Below are 17468 nucleotides of genomic sequence, written 5' to 3' on the forward strand. Positions count from 1 at the left end.
AAAGTGGCTGCCTGACCTGCTGAGTAACTCCAGCATTTTGTGTCTCTTTGGTGTAAACCAGCACCTGCAGCTCCTTCTTACACAACCTACAAGCCTGCAGGTCTTTGGAGTGTGGGTGGAAACCGGAGCACTGGACTCAAGGACTCAAGTCCTGGCAACATCCTCGTAAATCATCTCTGCACTCTTTCCAACTTAATGGCATAATTCCTAAAGCAGGGCGATCAAAACTGAACACAATACACATACACAATTACACCAAGTGGCGCGAAGAGAAAAATACCAGAGTGCAGAATATAAAGTTACAGTGTCATATGTTCCAGTTACAGAGAAAAAGTACAACATCTGCAATGAGGTAGGTTGGAAGATCGGGACTATACCCTAGTTTATGGGCAGACCATTCAGAAGTCTGATAACAGCGGGGAAGAAACTGTTCCTTAATCTAATAGGGTGTGCTTTGAAGCTTTTGTATCTTCTGCCTGACCGGAGAGGGGAGAAGAGGGAACGGCTGGGATGAAAAAGGTAATTGATTATGTTGGCTGGTTTCCCTAGGCAGCATGAAGTGCAGATGGAGTCGATGGTGGTTCATTAATTTATCTATGACAAATGTCATCAAAATAACAATTACAAAATCAAAAACACTCTAATCCTTTATCTTTTAATTTGAAAGGCAGCTATAACTTATTTTTGTAACCTCTATCTTTTATTAAGCATTTCAATTATCAATAAATTTTGATTTATTATTCAATAATCCATAAAACACAATATAGTTAATAGGTTGTAATACTCCTGAGAATAATAGAAAAACTGTTTTTTAAATTAGTTTGCTCGTGAGATTAATTATATATTTTCATCGTAATTTCTCAGGACATGTAGACAAACTTTATTGGTGCAAGCTTAAATTAAAATTATCTGGCGTAAATGGAGTGCGTATTTGTGGCAGTAAGTGCAAGTTGTGAATTGCAATTTTTGTGAAGGAACCTATTCTTAAACAATGGGGTAGACAAGAAATGCTGGAGTAACTCAGCAGGTCAGGCAGCATCTCTGGAGAGAAGGAATGGGTGACGTTTTGGGTCGAGACCCTTCAGTTACTCCAGCAATTTCTGTCATACCTTTGATTTATACCAGCATCTGCAGTTTTTTTCCTACACTCCTTAAACAATAGAAGATAATTACTGATTTAAGGTTTCAGGAATTCAACAAAAAAATTATTGTAATTTGTGTCGTTTCATTGTTTAAATATTCCCACAATTGGTTGGATGGCCAGACAATATTCCCAGAAGCAGATACTGGGTTTATATTCATAAACAAGCTCAAATTCCTGGGTGTACATATCTCCAAAGATCACACATCAATCTAATCCCAAAGAAAGTCCATCAATGCCTCTACTTCCTTAGAAAACTGAGTAGATTTGGTATGTCGATCAATGTTCTATCAAACTTCCACAGGAATTACAGTAGAGAGCTTACTGACTGGTTGCATCACGGCCTGGTTCAGCAACTCAAACACCCAGGAACAGGAGATTACAGAGTGTGGTGGACACTGCCTAGTCCATTACGTTTATTGGCCTTCCCACCATCGAAGGGGTCTACAGAGACTGGTGGACACTGCCCGCTCCATCATGGGTGCTAACCTCCCCAACATTGAAGCGATCAAACGGCAGCCAATATCATCAGTCCCACGCCATATTGGCCAAGTTCTCATCTCGCTGCGACCATCGGGAAGAAGGTACAGGAGCCTAAAAACCATGATCTCCAGGTTTAAGAACAGCTTCTTCCCAGCAACCATCAGGCTCTTCAACACTGCACAACACTAACCTTAGCAACTATGATCTACAGACTGTGTGTTTGGTTACACTGTGGACTTCATTTTTTGCGCTATTATGGTTACCTAATATTATTAACGTATTGTATATTTGATTCTTATCTATTATTGGTGTGATATTGTGTTTATGGGCATATTAAGCTGCAGCAAGTAGAATTTCATTGTTCTATAGTTGGTACATATGACAATTAAACACTATTGAGTCTCAAATCCAAACTAAGGGATTTTAATTTAGTTTAGTTTAGAGATACAACATGGAAAGAGGCTCTTCAGCCCACTGCATCCACACCTACCATTGGTGACCTGTTTGCGCTGATTCTATGTTATCCCACTTTCTCACCCACTACCTACACACTAGGGGGAATTTACAGAAGCTAATTAATCTACAAATGTGAATGTCTTTGGGAGGAAACCGGAGCACCCGGAGGTAACCAACAAGGTCATAGGGAGAACGTACAAACTCTGCACAGTTAGCACCCGAGGTCAGGATTTGACCCAGGTGTCTGGTGCTGGCGGCAGCAACTCTACCAGGCGCGCCACAGTATGCCACCCGAGCAACGATTTAAAAAATGATTGTATTGTTACTTTGACATTTGGGGTGGCACAGTGGCACAGCAGTAGAGCCGTTGCCTTGCAGTGCCAGAGACCCGAGTTCGATCCTGACCTTGGGTGCTGTCTGCATGGAGTTCGTACGTTCTTCCTGTGACCGTGTGGGTTTTCTGCCACACTCCAAAGACATGAAGGTTTGTAGGTTACTTGACTTCTGTAAATTGCCCCAAGTGTGTACGATAGAAATAGTTTACGGGTGATCGCTGGTCGGTGTGGACTCGGTAGACCGAAGGGCCTGTTACCACGTTGAATCTCAAAACTAATCTGAACAAAATAACTGTCTATTAACTAATTCCTAAATTGATTTATTTCTGTATTGCAAGATTTGACTCATTGGCAGCTTGTGATTTAGATATTCGTTACATATTGGAAACCTGTTACTCTGTTCCCAATGGAAACTGACAGCTAACCTCAAGAGCTTGAACTGATTAATCAAGTGTAATGCCGGGGCAATTTCACTAAGATATATGTGATGGCAATGGGAAGAACAAATCAAACGATTGTGATGTATATGTTCATTAAAACAATTGCTTATTGGCTGTTCTCCAATGGCTTGAGATCAATGGGATTGTGGTGCCCAAATGTGACTGTTATAATATCTTTTGGAATATCCTGAATGTTGAAGCTAATTACCAAGTACAATCAGTCCAGGGGACATAGGCTTAAGGTGAGAGGAGAAAGATTTACTGGGAATCTGAGAGGCAACTTTTTCTCACACAGGGTGGTGGGTGTATGCAACGATCTGCCGGAGGAGATAGTTGAGGCAGGTATGATAACAACATTTAAAAGACACTTGGACGGGTGCATGGATACAAAAGGTTTAGAGGGATATATGGGCCAAATGCAGGTAGGTGGGACTAGTGTAGAAGAGGCACCTTGGTTGGCATGGGAATGCTGGTCCGAAGGGCCTGTTTCCATACTGTATGACTATGACTCTAATCAGAATCAGAGCTGTACAGCAAGGAAACAGGCCCCTTGGCCAATCTTATCCATGCCGACCAAGTTGGCATACTGGGTTAGTCCCAATGCTTGCATTTGGCCCATAACCATTAAAACCCTTCTTATATCTGTCCAAATGACCTTTAAAAGTCATGATTGTGTCCACTTCTACAGCTTCCTCTGGCAGCTTGTTCCAGATCTGGACTACACCCTGGGTGAAAAGGTTGCCCCTGAGGTGCCCCTTAAATCTCTTCCCTCTTACCTTGTCAGTGCTCTTTAGTTTCAAAATCTTCTACGCTGGGAAAAAGACTGTGAGCGTTCACTTTATCCATGCCCCTCATGATCTTGCACATCTCAATAAGGTCACCCCTCGGCCTCCTACGCTCCAATGAACAAAGTCTCACATCCACCTCTCTTTTCCAGTATTTCTCCCCCTACTCCATCAATCTGAAGAAGGGTCCCGATCTGAATCGTCCTCTGTCCATTCTCTCTACAGATGCTGCCTGACCCACTGTTCCTCCAGCACTGTGTGCTTTACTGTATATGTATCTGTTAGCTTTTTGTTTCTTCTGATTTTTTGTAACTTTGAATTCCTCTTTCCATCCTCTCATTTTCTTCCTGATTCTCTTGGATAAAGCATTATTTGTTTTCTTGATTCAAGAGTCAAGAGTGTTTAATTGTCATGCGCAAGCAAGGGGACAATGAAATTCTTCCTTGCTGCAGCTTAGCCGACCCAAACAATGAATAACACACAAATAAATATACAATCATCAAAAACACAATACATTGATAATCAGTAATACAAGTTAACCAGACTATAACAGTGCAAAATGGAAGTCCGTAATGCATCCAAAGATACAGTCCATTGAAGTTCATAGTAGTTAAGGTTAGTGTTGTGCAGTGTTCAAGATCCTGATGGTTGCTGGGAAGAAGCTGTTCTTGAACCTGGAGATCACGGTTTTTCAAGCTCCTGTGCCACCTTCTCAATGGTAGCAGTGAGATGAGGACGTGGCCAGGGTGGTGTGGGTCTCTGATGATGCTGGCTGTCCTTTTCAGGCAGCGCCTCCTGTAGATCCCTTGGATGGTGGGGAGGGCAGTGCCCGTGATGGACTGGGCAGTGCCCATCGCTCTCTGTAGTTTAGTTTAGTTTAGACAATAGACAATAGACAACAGGAGTAGGCCATTTGGCCCTTCGAGCCAGCACCGCCCTTCAATGTGATCATGGCTGATCATTCTCAATCATTCTCAATCAATAATTTTATACATTATATACTTCTGTAAAATCTCAGGCCTATTTAGTCAACAGACATTCTTGCTAAATTCACATCATTCGTACTATAAAATGAAATGAACTAATTAAAGGGTGCAGAAAAGATTTACAAGGATATTGTCAGGACTTAAGGCCTGCAACCTGCCCCCTTGATCCTGCCCCCACTGCCCTTCTGAAGGATGTCATTGCAATAGCTGGTCCCAGCATCCTCTCTATTATCAACAGTTCTCTGGCCACTGGCACTGTTCCAACCAGTTTCAAGCACGCGGTGGTCCAGCCCCTACTGAAAAAACCTAACCTAGACCCCACCTTGCCTAGCAACTACAGACCCATTTCCAAACTGCCATTCCTGTCAAAAGTCCTTGAAAAGGCAATCCTTAACCAATTAGTGCCCTACCTGCACCAAAACACCATCCTGGAAAGTTTCCAGTCAGGTTTCAGAGCCCACCACAGCACAGAGTCTGCCTTGTTGAAGGTACACAACGACCTGCTTCTCGCCATCGACACCGGCGACTGTGCAATCCTGCTCCTTCTCGACCTCAGCGCAGCATTCGATACAGTGGACCACACCATCCTTATTGACCGTCTCCGGTACGCGGTTGGCATTGATGGCACTGCCCTGAGCTGGTTCGCTTCGTACCTCAAAGATAGGAGTTTCGCCATCAACATAGGCAGCTATTCCTCTGCTCCAGCTAGCCTCTCCTGCGGAGTTCCACAAGGCTCCATCCTAGGCCCCATTCTCTTCTCTCTATACATGCTCCCCCTTGGCCAAATCATTCAAAGGCACGGCATTTCTTTCCACTGCTATGCCGATGACACTCAGCTTTACCTCCCCCTGAAACCCAACAACCAGTCAAATTTAAACAGCCTCTCACACTGCCTTGAGGACATAAAATGTTGGATGGCACAGAACTTCCTCCAATTAAATGAGAGCAAGTCTGAGGTCATCCTATTCGGCCCCCCCGACTCCATCAAATTGATAACAGGCAGTCTTGGAAGCCTATCCTGCCTAGTCAAACCGCATGTCAAAAACCTCGGCATGATATTTGACTCTGCATTAAAATTTGATAAGCAAGTCAACGCTGTGGTAAAAGCCAGCTTCTTCCAACTTCGAACCATAGCTAAAATCAAACCTTTCCTCAAATTCGACGACACAGAAAAAATCATTCACGCTTTCATTTCCTCCCGCCTAGACTACTGCAACTCTCTATACACTGGGATCAGCCAATCTTCCCTGTCCCGCCTGCAACTGGTCCAAAACGCCGCAGCGAGACTCCTGACGGGTACCCGTAAAAGGGACCACATCACCCCGATTCTGGCCTCTCTCCACTGGCTCCCTGTACGGTACAGAATCAACTTCAAGCTCCTCCTATTCACGTATAAAGCCCTAAATGGACACTCCCCCCCCTACATCAAAAATCTTCTAACCCCCCTCTCTAACTCCAGGTCCCTCAGATCGGCCGACTTGGGGCTATTCACTATCCCGCGATCTAGGCTTAAACTCAGGGGTGACCGCGCTTTTGCGGTTGCAGCTCCTAGACTGTGGAACAGCATCCCTCTCCCGATCAGAACTGCCCCCTCCATCGACTCCTTTAAGTCCAGGCTCAAAACATATTTCTACTCCCTAGCGTTTGAGGCTCATTGAGGAGGCGCTGTGAACTGTTTGCGTGCTACTGTATGTTTTCATTTTTTTTCTATTGGAACCTAATCAAATGTACAGCACTTTGGTCAACGTGGGTTGTTTTTAAATGTGCTATACAAATAAAATTGACTTGACTTGACTTGACTTGAGATACAGGGAGAGGTTGAGCAAGCTAGGACTTTCTTTTTTGGAGTGCAGGAGGACGAGGGGCGATTTTATAAAGATCATGAGAGGATAGATCGGGTTAATGCAGAAGGTCTTTTGTAGGGGAGTCAAGAACCAGAGGACATGGGTTTAAGGTGAGTGGGGAAAGATTTAATAGGAAACTAAGGGGCAACTTTTTTACACAAAGGGTGGTGGGTATATGGAATAAGCTGCCAGAGGAGGTCGTTGAGGCCGGTACTATCACAATGTTTAAAAAACATTTAGACACGTACATGGATATGATAGATTTAGAGGGACAAGCAGATGGGACTAGTATAGATAGGATGCGTTGGTCTGCATGGGCAGGTTGGGCTGAAGGGCCTGTTTCCAAGCTGTACAACTCTATGACTAAGCTTTTAAAATATTTCTAATTGAACCACTTTAGCCAACATAATGCATTGTATTGTTTTTATTACTTTTTACGTATTTCTAGGTTGCAAAAATGTTTAGTGGCATTTTCTGAGCTCTAGGTAGCAGTATTGTTTCACACGTGTTATTCAGCACCATCAGTATAAGACCATCGTCACAAATAATATGTCTGCTGTTCTTTTAGCCTTGTTCTCAGTAACAAATGCGCAAGGGGTAATATCAGAAATGTCAGGGCCATCCCTGAATATAATGCACTTGAAATCACAAGAGAACTTAATTCTAGTTCAGCTGTTCATTTAGACATTTTAGTGATGCATCATTTTAGAAGCTTCAGACTTTAGAGATACAGCGCGAAAACAGGCCCTGGGCCCACAAGCAATCACTCTGTGCACTAACACACTAGGGACAATTTTACAAGTTATCGAAGCCAATTATCCTACAAAACTGTATGTCTTTGGGATGTGGGAGCACCCGGAGAAACTTACATGGTCACAGAGAGAAGGTACAAACTCCATACAGACAGCACCAAAGGTCAGGATCGAACCTGGCTATCTGGTGCTGAGGCAGCAAATCTACTACTGTGCAAGCGTGCCGCCCATGATTGACGTTACAGAGCACAGGAACTGCCTCTTCAATCCAACTTGCCCCTGTTCACTAAGATGTTCATATGACCTCATCCCATATGCCTGCATTTGGCCCTGTCCCTTTAAATCTTCTCTCTCCATGTACCTGTCCAAATGACTTTCAAACCATATAATTGGAGCCGCCTCCACAGTTTCCTCTGGCAGCTTGTTCCATATACCCACCACCCTCTGTGTGAAAAAGTTGCCCCCTCGGCTTCCTATTACATCTTTCCCCTCTCTCCTTAGGTCTACGTATGCCCATTGGATTTTTGGATTAGGATTTTCCCTACCGTGGGAAAAAGACTTGTGTCCATCCTCCTTCTTTACACCCCTCAAGATTTCATGCACCTCTATAAAACTACTCATTAACCTCATACACTCCGGGCAAAACAGTCCCAGTCTGTCCAGTCTCTGGTCACAGGTATGTTACAGCAGGACATGGGTTGATTTAATCATCCAATGATATATTTGTCACTTGTACCTAGGTACAGTGACATGCTTTGCTTTACATACAACTCGGTAAAATCATGCAGCAGACCTCGCCTAGGCAGTACACAAGTGTTGCCACGTTTCTGGCATCGACAAAGTTACAAACATTCACCAAAATTCCTGTCTACTGCCTGCCGCTGCATGTGGCAGCCATGCCCCCCACCCCCCCTTCCCCTGCCGTGTCCCCCTTCATTCTCATGCTTACCTCCCCCCACCCCCCCCCCCCCCCGCCCTCCGCTGTGTCCCACATCATTCTTGGGCCTTCCTCGCTCTCCGATGGTTTTCCCTCGGCTCTTCAACGGCCCCCGGTGTGAGCCGAAGTGCCTATTTCCAGCTGTATCTCTAAAATCTCCAAAGTCTAAAGTCTAAAGACCCACTGAGTTCCTCCAGCATTCTGTGTTTCACTCAGCGTCTGCAGTTCCCTGTGTCTGCCATCTTACCCTGGTCTTGTCCACATGTGATTCTGGATCCATTCAATACTGTTGACTGCCAAATGCCCTCTGAAGTTGCCCATCAAGACCAAGGGCAACTGAGGATGGGTGATAATTGCTTGCCTTGACGTTGATAACCAGACAGATACAAAATGCTGGAGCAACTCAGCGGGTCAGGCAGCATCTCTGGAGAAAAGGAATAGGTGACGTTTTGGGTTGAGACCCTTCTTTAGACTGAGTGTCAGGGGAATTGGAAACTAGAGTGTGAAAAGGATAAAGAACAAACGAATGAAAGGTTTGAACAGATCCTGACTACATGAATTAATTAATCAAAACGCATCTATTTCTGCGATAATTTATGCTGAATGGTAAAATCACCGGCGTGGGAACAAAACTATTAGCATTTCAATTATTCAAGGGACGTGTGTGTGTATGTGTGTATATATAATATACATAAAACATAACGATAAAATCTAAAAACTGATGCTGCAGTCCAATTGAATAAAGTCATCATAAGAATTCCTTGATTGGGTTCCAAAATATTTCAAAGCTGTACATGTAGTCTGATTTATATAAATTTTGCTTCCCAGTATGCTCCTGTCAAGCTAATTTTTTGGTAGAATAAATAATTCATTCTAATTAGGACTTCTAAGAGCAAAGGGACTCTAATATACTCCTTATTTTGTATGAGCTGTCTCTTATCTCAGCCAGAGATGACTGCCTGCGATCTTAAAACCTCCTTAGTGGGAGTTCTGTTAAAAATAATTAGGAGCAAGTTGAGAAATGCAAATGCAATATGTAAATATAAAATTATTTCGATATCCCTGAGTTTGTTAAAGTCTCGGGTCTGAGTCAGTTAAAAGCTTTTTGAAAAGCTGTTCTAGTGAACATCGTACTGAAATGGTAACGGTTGGATTAAGCTCAAATAAAGAGTTGCTGAAGTTAATGAAGTTCCAAGCAAGAAATGCTGGTCGCTTCCAGGTACTGAACATGCTATGGACAAGTAACTTAGACCTGCTTCAAAACACAGCTACAACCAGATGCGGCACAGTGGCGCAGCGGTAGAGTTGCTGCCTTACAGTGCCAAAGACCAGGGTTTGATCCTGACTCTGGGTGCTGTCTGTATGGAATTTGTCATTTCTCACCCTGACTGCATGGGTTTTTTCCCAGTGCTCCGGTTTCCTCCCACGTCCCAAAGATGTACAGGTTTGCAGGTTAAGTGGCTTCGGTAAAAGCTGTAAATTGTCCGTAGTGTGCAGGATAGTGCTGTACTGGTGTGTACTGGTGATCGCTGGTTGGCACAGACTGGGTGGGCCGAAGAACTCTAAACAAGATGGCGCCCAAGCCAGGCGACTCTGCGTGCTGGTCCCAGATGTGGATCTGCAATCACACATTACAATCGCTCCACTCTTAAACTTCTACAACAGTGGACTTTACTGGAATTTACCTTGCACTAAACATTATTCCCTTTATCGTGTATCTGTACACTGTGGAAGACTCGATTCTAACCATGTATAGTCTTTCCGCTGACTGGTTAGCACGCAACAACTTTTAACTGTACCTCGGTACTTGTGGCAATAAACTAAACTAAACTAAATGGCTCATTTATTTATTTAGTTGCCCTCTTTCTTCAGGAAACATTCCACCTTTTGCTTTTGTGGGAGGAGAGCTCACCTGCCTCCTCTGTATCCTGTGGTTCTGCTCTCACTCCTTCCCCAGACAGAACAACGGATCGTCACCCTACCAGCCTCCTCAGCCAACACATTATCCTCCAACATTTCCGTCGCCTCAACGTGATCCCACCATCAGTCACATCTACCCATCCCCACCCCTTTCTGCCTTCCGCAGCGAACGCTCCCTCCACAACTCATCCCTTCCCACCTGAACCACCCCCTCCCCAGGTACCTTCCCCTGCAACCGCAGGAGATGCTACACCTGTCCCTATACCTCCTCCCTCGCCTCCATCCAGGGACCCCAGCACTTTCCAGGTGGGATAGAAGTCTACATGCGCCTCCTCTAACCTCATCTACTGCATCCGGTGTTCCCGATGTGGCCTCCTGTACATCAGCGAGACCAAACGTAGGCTCGCTGACCGTTTCACCAAACTCAGTTCCGCCAAGGCCTGCTGGATCTCCTGGTTGCCAACCATATTAACTACCCTTCTCATTCCCAGACTGACCTTTCTGTTCCTGAGCCTGCTCAATTGCCAGAGTGAGGGCACACGCAAACTGGAGGAACAACACCTCATATTCCGCTTGGGTAGCTTACAACCCAGTCGTATGAACATTGAATTCTCCAATTGTAGGTAACCCACCTACTCATCTACCCCTCCCCTGCAGGGACTGTGTCCAGGTGCAGCTCCTGAATGAACGTGTTGGGGAACTGGAGGAGCAGCTGGATGACCTCAGGGCCATCCGGGAAAACGAGAGTTTCCTGGACATGACCGACAGTGAGGTTGTCACGCCAAGGATTCCGGAAGAGCGAAGGTGGGTGACTGTGAGAAAGAGGAGTAAACGTGGAGTGCAGGAGACCCCGGTGGCTGTGCCTAATGAAAACAGGTACACCCTCTTGGGAGCTGTCAGGGCAGAAGAGGCTTCCAGTCAGGTCGGTGGCTCCAATCCCAGAGTTGAGACTCAACCGGCGAGACCGACGTCGAGCAGAGCCATAGTGGTGGGTGACTCCATTGTTCAAGCTGCGGACAGGAGATTCTGTGGCGGCAGGCGAGACTCGAGGATGGCCTGTTGCCTCCCTGGTGCCAGGATTCAAGATGTCACAGACCAACTTCAGAACATCCTCGAGAGGGAAGGTGAACAACCGGAAGTAGTTGTGCACATGGACAAACAACCTCGGGAAGAAGAGGAAGGAGGTTCTGCAATGTGAGCTTAGAGAATTAGGAAGAAGACTGAAAAGCAAGACTTCTAGGGTGGTTATCTCTGGATTGCTTCCAGTACCTCGTGCTGTTGCGGGCAGGAACGGGGAGATCGGGGATCTGAATGTGTGGCTGGGGGGCTGGTGCAGGGAGCAGGGATTTAGATTTATAGACCACTGGGATCTCTTCTGGAGTAGGGGTGACCTGTACAAAAGGGGTGGATTACACTTTAACTGGAGGGGGACCAACATTCTGGCGGGCAGGTTTGCTAGTGCTACAAATGTGGGTTTAAACTAAATAGTGGGGGGGATGGATTAATGAATTGGGAGTATAAGGATGGAGTTAAAGGGGAAAAGAGTACAGGAAAAGTTGCAAAAGATTCCCGAATTAATGGGACGGAAAGTTCAAGAAGGGATAAAAGAGTAAGGTCAGGTGAAATAGGAACTGGTAAATACCAAATTAAAAATGTTATATATGAATGCGTAAAGTATAAGAAATAAAGTGGATGAGCTTGAGGCTCAGTTAGAAATTGGTAAGTATGATGTTATGGGAATTACAGAAACATGGCTGCAAAAGGATCAGAGCTGAGAACTGAATATTCAGGGGTATACGTCCTATCAAAAAGACAGACAGGTGGGCAGAGGGGGTGGGGTAGCTCTGTTGGTAAGGTATGAAATTCAGTCCCTTGCGAGGGGTGACAGAATCAGAAGATGTAGAGTCATTATGGATAGAACTGAGAAATTGTAAGGGTAAAAAGACCCCAATGGGAGTTATCTACAGGCCCCCAAACAGTAGCCTGGAGATAGGGTGCAAGTTGCTTCAGGAGTTAAAATTAGCATGTAGCAAAGGTAATGCTGCAGTGGTTATGGGAGATTTCAACATGCAGGTTGACTAGGAAAATCAGGTTGGTACTGGACCCCAAGAAAGGGAGTTTGTAGAGTGCCTCCAAGATGGATTCTTAGAGTGGTGCTGGCTCAAAGGGCCGAATGGCCTACTCCTGCACCTATTGTCTATTGTCTAGAGCAGATGGAGCCTACCAGGGAGAAGGCAATTCCGGATTTGGTGTTGTGTAATGAACCGGTTTTGATAAGGGACCATAATGATGATAAGTTTTAATCTTTAGTTTGAGAGGGAAAAGGTAAAATCGGAAGTGTCAATATTGCAGTTGAACAAAGGGGACTATGGAGGCACGAGGGAGGAGCTGTCCAAAGTTGACTGGAAAGAGACCGTAGCAGGGATGATAGTGGAACAGCAATGGCAGGTATTTCTGGGAATAATACCGAAGGTGCAGGATCATTTCATTCCAAAGAGGAAGAGATATTCTAAGGGAGCGAGAGATGACCGTGGCTGACAATGGGAGTCAAGGACAGTATAAAAATATGAGAGAAGACGTATAACATAGCAAAAATGAGCAGGAAGCCAGAGGTTTGGGAAACATTTAAAGAGCAACAGAAAATAATTAAAAAGGCAATACGGGGGGAAAACATGAAGTACGAAGGTAAGCTAGCCAAGAATATAAAGGAGGATAGAAAAAGCTTCTTTAGGTATGTGAAGAGGAAAGAATTAGTTAAGACAAATGTGGGTCCTTTGAAGACCGAAGCTGGTGAATTTATTATGGGGAACAAGGAAATAGCAGACGAGTTGAACAGGTACTTTGGTTCTGTCTTCACTAAGGAAGACACAAACAATCTCCCAGATGCACTAGTGGCCAGAGGACCTAGTGTGATGGAGGAACTGAAGGAAATTCACATTAAGCAGGAAATGGTGTTGGGTAGACTGATGGGACTGAATGCTGATAAATCCCCAGGGCCTGATGGTCTGCATCAGGGCCTGATGGAGGAGGTTCTAGAAATCATGGACCCATTGGTGATCATTTTCCAATGTTCTATCGATTCAGGATCAGTTCCTGTGGATTGGAGGTTAGCTAATGTTATCCCACTTTTCAAGAAAGGAGGGAGGGAGATAGCATGGAATTATAGACCAGGTAGTCTGACATCGGTGGTGGGGAAAATATTGGAGTCAATTATTAAAGATGTAATAGTGGCACATTTGGATAGCAGTAACAGGATCGGTACAAGTCAGCATGGATTTACGAAGGAGAAATCATGCTTGACTAATCTTCTAGAATTTTTTGAGGATGTACCAAGTAAAATGGACAAAGGAGAGCCAGTAGATGTAGTGTACCTGGACTTTCAGAAAACCTTTGATAAGGTCCCACACAGGAGATTAGTGGGCAAAATTAGAGCACATGGTATTGGGGGTAGGGTATTGACATGGATAGAAAATTGGTTGGCAGACAGGAAACAAAGAGTAGGGATTAACGGGTCCCTTTCAGAATGGCAGGCAGTGACTAGTGGGGTACCGCAAGGCTCGGTGCTGGGACTGCAGCTATTTATAATATACATTCATGATTTAGATGAAGGAATTAAAAGTAACATTAGCAAATTTGCAGATGACACAAAGCTGGGTGGCAGTGTGAACTGTGAAGAAGATGTTATGAGGATACAGGGTGACTTGGACAGGTTGGGCAAGTGAGTAGATGCATGGAAGATGCAGTATAATGTGGATAAATGTGAGGTTATCCATTTTGGTGGCAAGAACGGGAAGGCAGATTATTATCTGAATGGTGTCAGGTTAGGAAAAGGGCAAGTACAACAAGACCTGGGGTGTCCTTGTACATCAGTCACTGAAAGTAAGTATGCAGGTACAGCAGGCAATGGAGAAAGCTAATGACATGTTGGCCATAACGAGAGGAGTTGAGTATTGGAGCAAAGAGGACCTTCTGCAGTTGTACAGGGCCTGGGTGAGACCACACCTGGGGTATTGTGTACAGTTATGGTCCCCTAATTTGAGGAAGGACATTCTTGCCATTGCGTGAGTGCAGCGTAGGTTCACGAGGTTAATTCCTGGGATGGCAGGACTGACATATGATGAAAGAATGGAACAACTGGGCTTGTATTCACTGGAATTTAGATGGATGAGAGGGGATCTTATAGAAACATATAAAATTATTAAGGGATTGGACACGCTAGATGCAGGAAACATGCTCCCGATGTTGGGGAATCCAGAACCAGGGGTCACAGTTTAAGAATAAGGGGTGGGCCATTTAGAACTGAGATGGGGAAAAACTTTTTCACACAGAGAATTGTGAATTTGTGGAATTCTCTGCCACAGAAGGCAGTAGAGGTCGATTCACAGGATGCATTTAAAAGAGAGTTAGATAGAGCTCAGGGCTAGCGGAATCAAGAGATATGGGGAGAAGGCAGGAACGGGGTACTGATTGTGGATGATCTGCCATGATCACATTGAATGGTGGTGCTGGCTCGAAGGGCCGAATGGCCTACTCCTGCACCTATAATCTATGTATCTATATGTATCCTTCCACTCTGTGGCCCTAATTTGGCATCACGTTTGGCACAGACATTGTGGGCCAAAGGGCCCTTTCCTGTGTTGTACTGTTCTACATTCCAACGTGCAAAAGTCAATTTAATAAATTTTGCATTTCATACCACTGTCCTTTATAATCAAAATGAAAGGCAATTACATGAGAAGGAACCGCTTAATAAGATTGTATCTATTAGACAAAATGTGTTTTATATATATGACTAGACACAAGAAACTGCAGATGCTGGTTTACAAAAGAGGACACAAAGTGCTGGAGTAACTCAGCGGATCAGGCAGCATCTTTGGACAACGTGGATAGGTGATGTTTCGGATCCGCACCCTTCCTTAGATATACACACACATAGCTGTAACAAATATATATATACACACATATATATATATATATATGTATATATATGTATATATATATATATATATATTAGGATAAATGTAGCATAATATCAATTATCGCCAACATTCTCTACCTTATCCTAAGATCCTCTTTTCAATGTGATAATTTAGACATGCATGAAGCAGTCTTGCTAATTTACTTATTTGAAAGCCACACTTGCTACCATTTGTGTTAATTTGAAGACTTGAAACCCTTGGAAAATATAGATCATTTCTGTGTATGGTAATTCAGTCTTTAATAACTCTTCAGAGTGCCACTACAGATCTGTGGAGGACCATTTTCAGCAGCCTCAGTAGGCAACCTTATTGCTAGGCATTTTCAACGGAATAAAAATGTTTTATGCATGGCTCTCCATACCGACGGCAACACGATGTTGCTGAGATGAGCAAATATCAGGTCCAAGTAATAGGGAAAAGTTCTGGAAAGGACGGAGTGATGTTTTGTAGCGTTTCCAAGGTGCATGCGAGCGGCAATATTTCCTGCAAGGACAACTTGTCAGTTTAAGGTCATGTCTATAAATTGAGAGTGAAATGATCTTCATCTGCCCGAGTTTAACAGTGGAGAACGGGCAGATGCTGTAGGCAGACTACAGATGATCACAGCTGAAATACTGCAAGATGTCGATTTTTTGGGGGGGTAGAGTGTACATTTTAAGCTCTTAGACTCCGCAAAATCAAATGAAAAAGCACCATCGAAAGGATCTGCAGAAGTGCATAGGAAGGAAGTGCAGATGCTGGTTTACACTGAGGATGGACACAAAGTGCAGGAGTAACTCAACGGGCCAGGAAGCATCTCTGGACAAAAGGAATAGGTGGTGTTTCGGGTCGAGACCCTCCTTCAGACTGAGTCAGGGGGGAGGGAAACTAGAGGTATGAAAAGGTACAGACCAAATCAGAGCCAACACCGATGACCCAGGAAAGGTGTCGCCCACAATGGTTCATTGTGAAGATGTGATAATGAAAGAATACGGACAGTGAAACTAGCAAGCCGACTAGGGTAGGGGAGGGACGGAGAGAGAGGGTTTACTTGACATTAGAGAAATCAATATTCATACCGCTGGGTTGTAAGCTGCCCAAGTGAAATATGAGGTGCTGTTCCTCCAATTTTCATGTTGCCTCACTGACAGTGAAGGAGGCCCAGGATAAAAAGGTCTGTATGGGAATGTAAGGGGAGTGAAAACGTGTGGCGAGCGGGAGATCGCGTAGGCCAAGGTGGACTGAGTCTGTTTGCCGCACAAAGGCAGCCAGCATAATCTAAGACCCACACCTCCCTGGCCTCACTCAACGGGTCAGGCAGCATCTCTGGAGGTGAATGCACAGGTGCTGTTTCTTCAGATTAAGAAATCTGGACTTTACAGTTTTCAGGTTCCTGTACCATATTCCCGATGCTAGCAGTGAGATGAGAGCATAGCCAGGGTGGTGTGGGTCTCTGATGATGCTGACTGCCTTTTTGAGGCGGCGACACTTTCAGATCCCTTTGATGGTGGAGAGGTCAGTACCCATGATGGACCGGGCAGTACCCACCACTCTCTATGGGTCCCTTTAATGGTGGAGAGGTTAGTACCCATGATGGACTGGGCAGTGTCCACCACTCTCTATGGGTCCCTTTAATGGTGGAGAGGTCAGTACCCATGATGGACCGGGCAGTGTCCACCACTCTCTATGGGTCCCCTTAATGGTGGAGAGGTTAGTACCCATGATGGACTGGGCGGTGTCCACCACTTTTTGTAATCTTCATCATTCCTGAGCGTTCGAGTTGCCCGAACCAGGCCGTGATACATCTGTGATGATGCAAGTAAGAATTGCTAGTAATCCTTGCATTCCCTCTCTCTCCGTCCCTCCCCCATCCTCGTCATTCTGCTAGTTTCACTGTTCGTATCCCTTCATTATCACCTCCTCCACAGCCAACAATGGGCCATTGTGGGCTCCGTGGCCATCGGTGCCGGCTCTGATTTGTTCTGTACCTTCTCATACCTCTAGCTTCTCTCTCTCCTGACTCTCAGTCTGAAGAAGGGTCTCGGCTCTCCATAGATGCCTGACCTGCTGAGTTACTCCAGCATTTTGTGTCTATCTTAAGAATTTCATTGTTCCGTTTCGGGACATGTGACAATAAAACACTTTTGACTCCTGCGTTTACACTGTAGCAGCTGGATGGTAATCCTTTTCCATCCATTTCCATTATTTCCCTTTCAACGTCTTAACAGGAATAGTGATTGAGTGTAGACAGGAAAAAAACACACACTGAACTAATTCTAATATCATTCTTCATTGGCTTGTCACCTACTGTGTGTCATACAGAACCACACCAATAGTGAAATGGACTTCCACATGGCCAGCATCTGACATTTGCCATCTGACACCGTTGTAACATTTACCTACCAGTCTCCAATGCAGGTTCACCACCAAT

The sequence above is a fragment of the Rhinoraja longicauda genome, chromosome 8 (genome assembly GCF_053455715.1).
Source record: "Rhinoraja longicauda isolate Sanriku21f chromosome 8, sRhiLon1.1, whole genome shotgun sequence".
In the NCBI taxonomy this organism is placed as follows: Eukaryota; Metazoa; Chordata; class Chondrichthyes; order Rajiformes; family Arhynchobatidae; genus Rhinoraja; species Rhinoraja longicauda.